The following is a 14,196-nucleotide window of genomic DNA, read 5'->3' as shown; positions in this document are numbered from 1 at the left end:
ATTTATTTTCGACAGACAATTTACCCCATGATGGGATGTGCTTTCACTTTTTTTTCCGACATTCTAGCATCCAGCAACACAGCAGGCATCCTGAGGTTAGACTTCAAATAAAGGATAACGATGCTCATATATTAATAGATTCATTGAATGAATAATGTCATTTTATAGCGGCATTTATTTCTTTTAGTTCAGTCTTAAAATTGCTTCATAATTGAACTAGTAATTTTAACATAAGTTCAGGTGAATTTACCCTCATTTTGTTCTGTCATCAGTTGTGTATGTGGTGGTGGTTGGGGGGGGGTTAGGAGGGTACAGCTATAAATGTTTTCCTTTTAATAGATTCACTCTTCATGAGCTTTGCGCTGTTTATTATTGCTAATTTTCAGATATTATGAGTCAAAATACATTTTTGTTCAGACATTACCATAAAACACTGCAAATGTTCATTCATGAGTCATTTGCCTTCTGCAAGATCCTTAGATTAACTAAAATCTGTGGTGTAGGACAAATCTCCTTTTGACATTATTTATGAATATTGAAGATTGTGATTTGACTCTCTAATTTTTTCTAATGGCTTTCAAATGATAAGTACATGGATCAGTCTATTAATATATTTTAATAGGTGTATGTAATTATCATTTCATTGAAATGTATTAGTTTCTAATCCATTATTTACTGCACATTGAATTCAACATAGCAATGTTTTTCATCATTGTGGTCTAAATCAAACACATAATGTAACTGCATCCTTTTGTTCTGGGCAAAGGTAATAGGATTATTTGCATTTGTCGACTTAGTATAGTTGATTTACTGTTATTGTAAATAGTTTAATTAGGATAAGACATTAAAAGGTCTTATTTAATCAATAAATATTCTGACCCTCTGTTTTTAGCAGCCAAGTTAATCAGGAACATGGTAACTAATGATTTGTGTGATTCAGGACTTGTTTTTCCTAGTACTGTTTCTTAACGATGAGGCCTCATTATGCTTCTTCATTGCCCCTAAGTGACCTTTTTGTATCGCCACTGAGTTGGGTTCATATATCTCGTAGCCAGGGTACAACCCAGACCATTAGCCAGTCCCTAAACCACTAGCATGAACCATCAGCCCTATGATTTCTACAGTTCATTCATTTTGCAGCTTCCTAACGATCTCTGCCCTAGCTCTAAATCCTGCTTTTATTGTAGACAGCGCTGACAACAGGCAGCCTTGTCTTTCATTTCCTTGATGTACTTTGTACTGCTGTATGGCTTTTGTTAGTATTGATGCAAACATTACCATAAACCACCACCTAGGGACTAGAAACAATTGACTAACTGTTTTCAAATCCAATACACTTAAGTTGATCAGACACAAAGTTTAAGTACAGTTAGCTGTAGAAAACACCATTGCTGTGTGGTCTAGGGCTGCATTGCTGAGAGAGTGGAAGATCAAGGCCAGCGTAATACTAGGCCAACATCGCACATCAGTAAATTTCAAGACAATACTGATGTATATAAAATGCAGCTTGTAATTATTCCAAATGTGAGAGTAAATTTCTCAAACTTTGCAATCCATGAAAAAGGATGGCTTTTTAAAAGGAAATATATATTTATTGTCACCAAGCATATTAGAAATATAAATAATTTTTGTATATCTATCATCCCTTTAATTTTCTTTTGTAAGACAATCTGAGCAAAAGAGAAAATTATTCTTAATTAAATAGCAAGGAAACTGGACTCATTATGAATACATTTTCTGTTGCTTGTGAAACAATTTGCAAGCCACATGCATTATTTATCTAAAATGGAGCCTGACCCTTTTTTGTAAAGGAAGCAATAGTAGGGTCATTTGCTGCTTGAGCTTGGCCGGATTCTCGAGTCGGGCTTTTGTAAAGGATCATTCAGGTCTATTTTCTATCCCATGCTTCAAAGCTTTCAGCTGCATCTTTGATGTTTCTCTTTAAATTAAGCAATATTGAGCAAAACAAAAAAAAAAGAGGTGGAAATGAAGACATGTTCATTACCAGGGTTTTTTTTTTCTGCTTTTACCATCATTTCAATGCAGCATACCCAATCACGTGAAGCCCTTAATGGGAAATGTATGTATAATATATCAATTCACCAACTCCATGCATTTATTCCAAATTATACCGGATCATTTTAAAAATGAAAACATTTTACCATCAGAGTGAATCTTTCCTTCAGAGCTTGAATCGAAGTAAAAGTGACCTACAGAGAATATATACATATCTGAACAAAGCAGATAGAAAGCTGCTAAACTCATACTGATGTCTCACTATGCCGTATGTGCACTGTGCAGTTAGAACATATTTAGGTGGTTCAGCTTCTTCAGTTTTATTCCAAAAACACTTTATTTTGTTTTTAGAAACCTTGACAATAGAAATTATTCTGTTCACCTGCTTTGGTTTCATACATTCCCTGTGCCGTGTTGTGTTTTGTCAACATTGTGAAGATATTCCAGAGTCTGCTGATAATTTTTTAGGACTATAAGTTGACTGGTAAGTGTGATTCAATTAGCAATCAGATGGGCTGATCATTCTACTGACAAAGTGCAATTGGAATCCTCATTCCACCATTGACATTTCACCATCGCACATTGTTCCTGATGTCAGAGGTTTTAGCTGATTATTTGTATCCGGTTAGATAAATAATGACAATTGATCAGTTTCAACTCTTCCAGACAAAATAAGCAAATGGAATGCCCACTGAGTCCCATATTATAAAGCTGCCTGAGTACCACTGCATAGAAAAACACTTCAAACCATTCCAAATTTATATCCTGACAAGATAATCAAAAATAATAGAAATAAGTTAAAGCAAATAATACAGTGAATCCAAAATTAATGATCGCCACTTCTCTTTAAAGAACTATAACTGCAACCCAGCAAAAATGACTCTTAAGTTTTTCCACAGAGTTTATGATTTTGAAGCTTGATTAAAGCAAAATTTAACAAAAATTTAAAACAAAACATAGCAAAATGTAAAAGCCTGATTTTCTTCTTCCAAAGGAGGGACTACTTGAAATGAATGAATGAACTTCTCAAAAAACATTAATGATCTTTTTGTTCTCAATTCATGCAATAAAAAATATCTTACAATGATTAAAACTAAAATTAGAGCAGGATCAAAGTTAATAAAATGTGACTATAATTTGTAGCCTGATCATTACTTTCACTGTTTTGAAATTAGAAATGTGTCCATATTGATTATACTTATTGCAAGAAAATGAACAAGATACTCCAGATGAAAGAAATTGCTTTTGCACAAGAAGCATTTGAAATGTGTTTTTTTTCCGAATAGACCATAAACATTCTTTGTTTCAGCAACGTTGGAAACTATTTTGATACTCCATTCATAAAATAAGGATATTAGATTACACCTTACTATCTGTGTGAAACGTGTGCTGCAAGTAAAAGCTAATGAAATTGGTCAGTCTATGTAAGAAGTACCTATATAATGTGGTAAAGCAGAACCTTGCTGTTCCGGTCAGGAGCATACGCAATGTTTGCAGTTGCTGCATCAGTGCTGCACTGACCGCGGAGAAGACGGTTAGATCTGAAAGAACCTCTCTCCTGGTAGCCAAAGATAGGCTGCAGAGAAAGCTGCCATGGAGATGAGGGAAAGCAAGGGGGAGGGGGAGCAGGAAAAACAATCTTCAGCGTGTGTGGCCATTCCCCCCACCCCCACATGCAACCCAATGCCCTGAAGGAGACCCGTGCCTTGAGTGGCCCCAAGCCACAAAGATGTGCAGGCTGAACAAACTAGCAGATATCATAGATACCTGCACCGAGGTGAAACACATGAAAATGCTGCAATCATTGAGGGATAATCCACTGCTGCCCTGCATATATACCAAACAATGAAAAGTGACTCTCTGAGTTAAACGTCGATGTCACACCAAGTACCTTTAATTCACATCTCCTTGCTGATCAGCTGCGGGATTTAGTTCTTGTTTCTTGTGATGACAAAAAGATTGCATCTTTGATATGAGTGGATATGGCCGGTGTGCCCATGATGATATCACTTGCAGAGCAACAATGCCAGGGAAAGTTCAGCAGTACCCAGGTGAATTGCACATGGAAGTGTCTTGGTCAGTTTCCCAATGGGCACTAATTATCCAGGAACTCATTGCTGGCATGTTCTAATCTGAGAAAGTCTTTCACTTCCGTTCTTTCAGAATGCAAGAAAATTATCAGAAGATAGAGTATAAAATAATCAAAATTAGACCAAGCAATGAATGTTTCTAACATTTTACATTTTAATATCCCCAAATGATCTTTCCCTCCTTTGTGAAGATGTTAAATATACTGCATAATTTCTTGAATATTGCCAGCAAAGGTATATCAGCAAGTTACATCTGTAACATAGACATGGGAATGCAGAAATGATTTAAATGCTGAGTTCAACATGTCTCACCCTTCCTGCCACCTCCTTACTGTTTAGCCATGAACCAATAGACAATACAAGATGTACTGAGGATTGATACTCAGTAAATTTCTGTGCTGACTTGCATGCTCTACACTGTTCTACACAGATGATAACAAAACAAACTTTTTGTTATTTATGGGCAATTTTCAGCTTTTTAAGTATTTCATAATCAAATCTGTTTGTTTTCTATGTATAATTCACCAGAGGAATAAAAAGTGGTGAAAGGCAGTGGTTATATTGGTAAAGAAGGTAGTTGACAGTCAGAGAAGATGTTGCATCTGATTTATACAGTGGCTGAAGAGCATTTGGTATGCCTGATAGCAGGAGACCAATAGGAGGCATTGGCAATCTGTGCATTTTTCCTGGCACTGTAATTGAACCTTTTAAAACAGAAAGGAAACATTGACTTTTCACAGATTGGAGTGAGGTGTTATTGTATGTGACCTCATTGCTGTAACAATTACGCAAGCTCTTATTTTTAAAAATGTGCTCTTCTCTTTGAAAGGATTATATGATTTATTTCATGGACCAAAGAGGGATTTTCTTCAGCAGCATTTGAAATCAATAGACATATTTAAACAATAAAAGAGCTGACTGAAAACAGAATTACGCTTTTATGTATTATGCTTCTGTTATTTCAAAAAAGCTAGTGGTATAAATAATGGAATAATTTAGCGGTTTACAGCTTCTCCATTTAACCATATATCCAATCAACAAGGGTGGCTGATAGGCCGCACTCACAAACTATGCCTGCATCTGAGTAATGTTACTCATAATTTAAAAGATACCAGTTTTAATAAGAGATACATGGAATATCCTAATCTGTTTCCTCTGAGTCTGAGGTTGTCTTTCAGGAGTTTTTGTGGCTTAAGCTTCCATAATGATGTCACAGCTTACAACATTTTGCTGCGTGGCTTTTGCGTCTTTTAATATGTATTTGTACGTACGGGCATTTTTTTTGTTCTCTTGTGGGATGAAGGAGCTTAGGGGTGTAACCTCTGACACCTAAATAAGGCAGAGCAAACAACTCCAGGCACAAGGAATTAGTTGAGACTTTATTTATCACAAAATACTTTCAGACAATATCTTAGTTTAGTTTCATATTTACAATTAGCATCTGTGTTACAGTCATAATCTAGAATCAATGAATTGTGTGTAGTATGAGAGGTATCTTTGACATGTATCATATCTTGTTATTGTCTGGATAAATATCAATATTATAGCAAATACAATATTATGATAATAAATAATTTATCAATATTGTGGAAAATCATTCTTTGGTATCTCCAAAGAATGGCAGAATGAAATGATGAAAATATGCACCAGATCCGTCAACAAAAGAAGACAATTTATAATTTAGGATCAGGATTATCAGATACGACAGCTAAATTGTGAAATAATGAAAGATCATGCATGTATATTTACAGTCTCTGTTCCATCAGGGTAAATACATTTTTCCAGTTCTTTTTAAATAATAATTAGTGATGCATGAAACACATGATATAATTTCACACAATAGCCTGTGACTAATTTTATGATTCATGCTTAGGACACTTGTCACCTGCCACTTTTGCTACCTTCCAGCATGCTAATTTTAATTATGATATCGTTGTAAGGTGCAGGTAGCCTGCATCTTTCAACCCATGCCAGAATGAGGAAAGTTTCAAGCCACCAGAAAACAGCTGTTCACCTTCTGCTCCTTGAGCCCTTCTCCCAACTGTCCATGACTTTCATTTCCGATACCCATGACAACAGACGTCGTAGTCATCCCCTTTCCTTAAGTACTGCCCTTTCTTTCCTCCAAAATCCACTTTATCCTCAAAATTATTTCTTGAGGTTATTGCTCCTGCTTCTGTGCAGCTTGGAGGCTCCCGGACATTTACCTAGATAACTGGTTGACAAAGAAAGAAAGAGCAAAATATGGTGGATTCCAGTTAACTGGACCATTGGTTAATTAGGACAGCTGCTTATTTGGGACTAAAATTAATCATTAAAGTAGTTGGGATTCCCTTCATTTGCTTGGGACTCTCTGCCAATGTATAGGAGCAGGAGACGGTTGCCAAATGGCTAACAAGCATTAGTCACGTGCACTGGTATGGCCCTTAGACACTACACCATGCTTAGAGCTTTAAATAGTATCAGTTATGAGTGTTTGCATTGAAAAGTGGCGATTTTTGTCACTGATAGTTGGTGAGAAATAAACAGTGAGATAATTCAGGAGGTGCTTCGCTGACTGTGGTTTCAAGCATTCATAAACATTGAGTCCAGAAATGGCTGGGAGTGAAAATTGAATTGAATTGACTTTATTTCTTAAATCCTAAACAGAGTTTAGGAGGAATGATGGCGCCTACTGGTGATTCCTTTGCTTGCATCTTCGGAAACAGTTCTATTTCGACCTTTATTACCTTTATTTTTTCCTTTCAGGGTTCTTTTGAAGACCCTGATCTGGAGTTACACGCAGGCTTTGGTTCTTTGCGGGAATGGGACCCGTTCTCGGGGTTCCATGACTAGCTGCTATTCGACATGCCAAGGGTTTGGCCTGAGAATCTCGATCGTGTTCGGAAGCCTAAGATCTCGGGGCTCTGGAGACAGGCGGATCGAGGGTCGGTGTCACAGCAGGAGACTCGCGTGTCGTCGGGGAGGCCAGAAAATCTTTCGCTGTGGGTCCGAAGACCCGAGGACACAGAGCTCGAAAAAAACGACGAAACGGACTTTTAAGATCGTAAACTAGCACGTTGTTATGTCTCTCGCTCACTGTGAAAATGGGGGACATCTCCCTTTCCCTTGCCAGGGAGAACCTGTGGTTTGTTGAATTTTGGATGAAATGCAAAGCTTTTGGGGTAACGTTGGTCTGTGTCTTTGCTATTGCTTAGCACACGCTCAGGATCGGTGATGGTATCGATGCATGTTTATTTTTGCTCGTGGGGTGAAGGGGAATCATGGCTCACTGCCACTTATGCGTGGGAGGGGGGAGCTCGGGGGCACTTTGGGGTTCTCATGATTAACTGTCGTTCATTCTTCAGGGCACTTCTCTGTTTTAATAGATGTTTGCAAAGTAAAAGCATTTCAGGATGTATATTGTATACATTTCTCTGACATTAAATTTGACCTTTGAACCTTTGAACATGAGGAGTAAAAATCTTTATGTTATGTCTCCATCTGAATGTGCTATGTGCAAATTATAGTAATTTGTAATAAATAGTATGTACAGTAAGATATACAACAGAATAGTCATTATAGCTTAGAGATACGATTGTGTTGACGTGAATTAATCAGCCTGATAGCCTGGTGGAAGTAGCTAACGCAGAGCCTGTGAGTCCTAGCTTTATTGCCGCGGTATTGTTTCTCAGAGGGTAGCAGTTGGAACTGTTTGGTGTTGGGGTGACTCAGGTCCCCAATGATCCTTCGGGCCCTTTTTACGCACCTGTCACTGTAAATGTCCTGAATAGTGGGAAGTTCACATCTACAGATGTGCTGGACTGTCCGCACCACTCTCTGCAGGGTCCTGCGATTGAGGAAAGTACAGTTCCCAGACCAGGCAGTGATGCAGCCAGTCAGGATGCTCTCAATTGTGCCCCTGTAGAAAGACCTTAGGATCTGGGGACTCATGCCGAACTTCTTCAACCATCTGAGGTGAAAGAGGTGCCATAGTGCTTTTTGCACCACACAGCCAGTAAGTACAGACCAAGTGAGGTCCTTGGTGATGTGTCTGCTAAGGAACTTAAAAATGTTCACCCTCTCAACCCCAGATCCATTGATGTCAATAGTGGTGAGCCTGTCTCCATTCCTCCTGTAGTCCACAACCAGCTCCTTTATTTTTGCGACGTTGAGGGAGAGGTTGTTTTCTTGACACCACTGTGTCAGGATGTTGACTTCTTCTCTGTAGGCTCTCTCGTTATCATTTGAGATAAGGCCAATCAATGTAGTATCATCTGCAAATATAATTAGCAGTTTGGAGCTGTGGGTGGTGACACAGTCATGGGCATACAGCATGTAAAGGAGGGTGCTTAGGACACAGCCTAAGTAGTGAACTGAAATGAAACAAGTTAGCAACTATGAAGAATTTGAAGGTATCGACAATCATCTTGAAAGATCCAATGAAAGTGAAGATTTGAAGGATGCAATAATTAGAAGTATTGTATGAAGGCAGTGCATTATCTGCACTCACTGTTGGTGCTGATTTTGTTCATTTACAGTCATCAAAGCAATGTGCAGCTTATACCAGATGAATTCCTCTGTTGATAACTATTGGAAACAAAGACACAGTTTTCTACATAGTACTGTAGGAGTATTGGTAGTGTTCTAATCTGTTCTGTATTTCATTTAAATACATAATTTGTTACTTAGTGAATTGGTGGTTTGTCATTTTTACAGCTTTTCGACAACTTCCATGAAACTTCGGCTGGTTGGAGCAGCTGAAGTTTTGGCTAACTGGGCCAAAGTGTAATGCTGCTGATGTCTGTTTCTCAATTAACTGGAATCCACTCTATTCAGTTGCTTAAAGAGCCAAAGTAATTTGGAAAAGAAACTGGCAACATGAAATGTGAGAGCTTCCCAACTTTGAAAGAGTTTATTTTGTTTGTAACAGTGGGGATTTACTTGGTATTTGTATAGGTTTGTTATTGTCACATGTACCAAGATACAGAGAAGAAGCTGCCTTGCACACTGGTCATGCAAATCAAATTATTACACAATGCATTGAGTTCAAAAAAGGTAAAACATTAGCAATGAAAAATAAAGTTTAAAAGCAACCGAAACAAATGCAGTGCAGGTAAAGAAGACCTTAAGATCATAAGACGTAGGAGCAGAATTAGGCCATTTGGTCCATTGAGTCTGTTCCGCTATTCAATCATAGTTGATCCTTTTTTCCCCTCCTCAGCCCCACTCTCTGTCACCTTTGATGCCATGTCCAATCAAGAACCTGCCAAGCTCTACCTTAAACACCCAACGACTTGGCCTCTACAGCTGCCTGTGGTAACAAATCCCACAAATTCACCACCCTCTGGGTGAAAAAAATTCTCTGCATCTCTGCTTCAAAAGGATGCTCCTCTATTCTAAGGCTATGCCCCTTGTTCTAGACTGCCCCACCTTGGGAAACACCCTTTCCACATCTACTCTGTCTAGTCCTTGCAACATTTGAAAGGTTTCAGTGAGATCCCCCCTCATCTTTCTAAATTCCAGCGAGTACAGACCCAGAGCCATCAAACGTTTCTCGTATGGTAACCCTTTCATTCCTGGAATCATCCTTGTGTACCTCCTCTGAATCCTCTTCAATGCCAGCTCATCTTTTCTTAGATAAGAAGCCTTAAAACTGTTCACAATACTCAAAGTGAGGCCTCACCAGTTCCTTATAAAGTCTCAGCATCACATCCTTACTCTTGAATTCTAGACCTCTTGAAAAGAATGCTAACATTGCATTTGCCTTCCTCACCACTGACTCAACTTGCGAGCTAACCGTTGGATAAGAGTTCCCAGGTCCTGTTGCATCTCAGATTTTTGGATTTTCTCCCCATTTCGAAAATAGTCTGCACATTTATTTGCTCTCTCAAAGTGCATGACCATGCATTTTCCAACATTGTATTTCATTTGCCACTTCCTTGTCCATTCTCTTAATCTGTCCAAGTCCTTCTGCCTACCTGATTCCTCGCTACTACCTGCCCCTCCACCAATCTTGGCATCATCTACAGACCTGACAACGAAGTCATCTATTCCATTAGCTAAATCATTAATTCGGTGCAAGTTTATAATAGAAACATAGAAACATAGAAAATAGGTGCAGGAGTAGGCCATTCGGCCCTTTGAGCCTGCACCGCCATTTATTATGATCATGGCTGATCATCCAACTCAGAACACCGCCCCAGCCTTCCCTCCATACCCCCTGACCCCCGTAGCCACAAGGGCCATATCTAACTCCCTCTTAAATATAGCCAATGAACTGGCCTCAACTGTTTCCTGTGGCAGAGAATTCCACAGATTCACCACCCTCTGTGTGAAGAAGTTTTTCCTAATCTCGGTCCTAAAAGGCTTCCCCTTTATCCTCAAACTGTGACCCCTGGTTCTGGACTTCCCCAACATCGGGAACAATTTCCTGCATCTAGCCTGTCCAATCCCTTTAGGATCTTATACGTTTCAATCAGATCCCCCCTCAATCTTCTAAATTCCAATGAGTACAAGCCCAGTTCATCCAGTCTTTCTTCATATGAAAGTCCTGCCATCCCAGGAATCAATCTGGTGAACCTTCTTTGTACTCCCTCTATGGCAAGGATGTCTTTCCTCAGATTAGGGGACCAAAACTGCACACAATACTCCAGGTGTGGTCTCACCAAGGCCTTGTACAACTGCAGTAGTACCTCCCTGCTCCTGTACTCGAATCCTCTCGCTATAAATGCCAGCATACCATTCGCCTTTTTCACCGCCTGCTGTACCTGCATGCCCACTTTCAATGACTGGTGTATAATGACACCCAGGTCTCGTTGCACCTCCCCTTTTCCTAATCAGCCACCATTCAGATAATAATCTGTTTTCCTATTTTTGCCACCAAAGTGGATAACTTCACATTTATCCACATTAAATTGCATCTTCCATGAATTTGCCCACTCACCCAACCTATCCAAGTCACTCTGCATCCTCTTAGCATCCTCCTCACAGCTAACACTGCCACCCAGCTTCGTGTCATCCGCAAACTTGGAGATGCTGCATTTAGTTCCCTCATCCAAGTTATTAATATATATTGTAAACAACTGGGGTCCCAGCACTGAGCCTTGCGGTACCCCACTAGTCACCGCCTGCCATTCTGAAAAGGTCCCGTTTATTCCCACTCTTTGCTTCCTGTCTGCTAACCAACTCTCCACTCACACCAATACCTTACCCCCAATACCGTGTGCTTTAAGTTTGCACACTAATCTCCTGTGTGGGACCTTGTCAAAAGCCTTCTGAAAATCCAAATATACCACATCCACTGGTTCTCCCCTATCCACCCTACTAGTTACATCCTCAAAAAATTCTATGAGATTCGTCAGACATGATTTTCCTTTCACAAATCCATGCTGACTTTGTCCAATCATTTCACCGCTTTCCAAATGTGCTGTTATCACATCCTTGATAACTGACTCCAGCAGTTTCCCCACCACCGACATTAGGCTAACCGGTCTATAATTCCCCGGTTTCTCTCTCCCTCTTTTTTTAAAAAGTGGAGTTACATTAGCCACCCTCCAATCCTCAGGAACTAGTCCAGAATCTAACGAGTTTTGAAAAATTATCACTAATGCATCCACTATTTCTTGGGCTACTTCCTTAAGCACCCTGGGATGCAGACCATCTGGCCCTGGGGATTTATCTGCCTTCAATCCCTTCAATTTACCTAACACCACTTCCCTACTAACATGTATTTCGCTCAGTTCCTCCATCTCACTGGACCCTCTGTCCCCTACTATTTCTGGAAGATTATTTATGTCCTCCTTAGTGAAGACAGAACCAAAGTAATTATTCAATTGGTCTACCATGTCCTTGCTCCCCATAATCAATTCACCTGTTTCTGTCTGCAGGGGACCTACATTTGTCTTTACCAGTCTTTTCCTTTTTTTACATATCTATAAAAGCTTTTACAGTCCGTTTTTATGTTGCCTGCCAGTTTTCTCTCATAATTTTTTTTCCCCTTCCTAATTAAGCCCTTTGTCCTCCTCTGCTGAACTCTGAATTTCTCCCAGTCCTCAGGTGAGCCACTTTCTCTGGCTAATTTGTATGCTTCTTCTTTGGAATTGATACTATCCCTAATTTCTCTTGTCAGCCACGGGTGCACTACCTTCCTTGATTTATTCTTTTGCCAAACTGGGATGAACATTTGTTGCAGTTCATCCATGCAACCTTTAAATGCTTGCCATTGCATATCCACCGTCAATCCTTTAAGTGTCATTTGCCAGTCTATCTTAGCTAATTCACGTCTCATACCTTCAAAGTTACCCCTCTTTAAGTTCAGAACCTTTGAAGTAGACTGTGAGGTCAGGAGTTCATTTCATGATTCTATAGGTCCATTCAATGGTCTGAAGACATTGGGATAGAAGCTGTCCTCGAGCCTGGCGATATCTGCTTTCAGGCATTTTTATCTGTTACCCAATGGGAGAAAAAAATCAGAATCAGCATCAGATTTAATATCACTGGCACGTCATGAAATTTGTTAACTTTACAGCAGCAGTGTAATGAAATGCATTCTAAATAAATGTAGAGGAAAATATATCTGTCTACTAAATAGCTCAGTTAAAATAAGTGGTGCAAAATAACAGAAATAAAAAAGTAGTGAGGTAGTGATCTTGGATACGATGTCCATTTAGAAAATGGATGGCATAGGTGAAGAAGCTATTCCTGAATCGCTACATGTGTGCCTTCAAGCTTCTGTACCTCCTCCCGATGGTAACAGTGTGGTGAGGGCAAGTCGTGGTGATGGGGATCCTTAATAATGGACACCACCTTCCTAAGGCACTGCTCATTGAAGATGTCTTGGGTCCTACAGAGGCTGGTACCCATAATAGTGCTGACTAATTTTACACTTTTCTGCAACTTATTTTGATTTTGTGTAGTAGCACATCTCCCCACCACCCCCAATACCAGATGGTGATGTAACCAGTCAGAGTGCTCTCCATGGTACATTTGGAGAAGTACTGTGGAGAGCATTAGAGAAGAGAGAATCACTGGAGTGGAAGGGGTCGTTGATTATGCTGGCTCCTCTACTGATACAGTAAGAAGTATATTCAGAGTCCTCAGAAGGGGAGCAAGTTTCCGCGATGTGCTGAGCTTTGTCCAGAACACTCTGCAGTTTCTTGCAGTCATGCGTAGAGCAGCTGCCATACGAAGCCATTATGCATCCAGACAGAATGCTTTCCATGGTCCACTGATAAAAAGTGGTAAAGGTCTACAGAGACGTGTCAAATTTCTTTAGCTTCCTGAGGATGTAGAGGAATTAGTGAGTTTTCTGGTCTGTGACATTAATGTGTCTGTACCAGGACAGGTTCACACTGATGTTCACACTGAGGAATTTGAAGCTCCCAATCCTCTCAACCTCAACCCCATTGACATAAACTGAAACATGTCCACTATTCTTCCCTTTTTTATGTCAATGACCAGCTTTTTTGTTTCAGTGACATCGAGGGAAAAGTTATTGTCATGACATCATGTCACTAAGCTCCCTGTCACAAACCTCCATGCCACAAAGCACAGCAGTGCCTCCATGTTCTTAGAGGTTTGCAAAGATTCAGCATATTGTCTAAAACTTCGGCAAAGTTCTATAGATGTGTGGTGGACATCATATTGACATCATAACCTGCAAGGGGAACATCAGTGCCCTTGAGTGGAAAAAAATAGAGAAACTAGTGGATATAACCCAGACCATCACAAATAAAGATGAAGATCTCTCCACCATTGAGCACATTTACAAGGAGCGCTGTTGCAGGAAAGCAGCAAACATCATCAAGGACCCCCACCATCCTGGCCATGCTCTCTTCTCACTGCTGCCATCCGGAAGGAGGCACAGGAGCCTCAGGTTCCACACAAACAAGAACAAAAATAGCTATTATCCCTCATCCAGCAGACTCTTGAATTAGAGAAGATAACTTTGCTCACCCCAGCACCGAACTGATTGCACAACCTATAGACTCACTCTTAAAAACTCTACAGCCCGTGTTCTCGATATTTATTGCTTTTTTTTTCTTCTTTTTTTTGTATTTTCACAGTTTGCTGTCTTTGGTTGTTTATTCTTCTCTGTCATGTGTGGTTT

The sequence above is a fragment of the Mobula birostris genome, chromosome 1 (assembly GCF_030028105.1).
Source record: "Mobula birostris isolate sMobBir1 chromosome 1, sMobBir1.hap1, whole genome shotgun sequence".
NCBI classification, from domain to species: Eukaryota; Metazoa; Chordata; class Chondrichthyes; order Myliobatiformes; family Myliobatidae; genus Mobula; species Mobula birostris.
Note: the sequence above shows the minus strand (reverse complement) of the source record.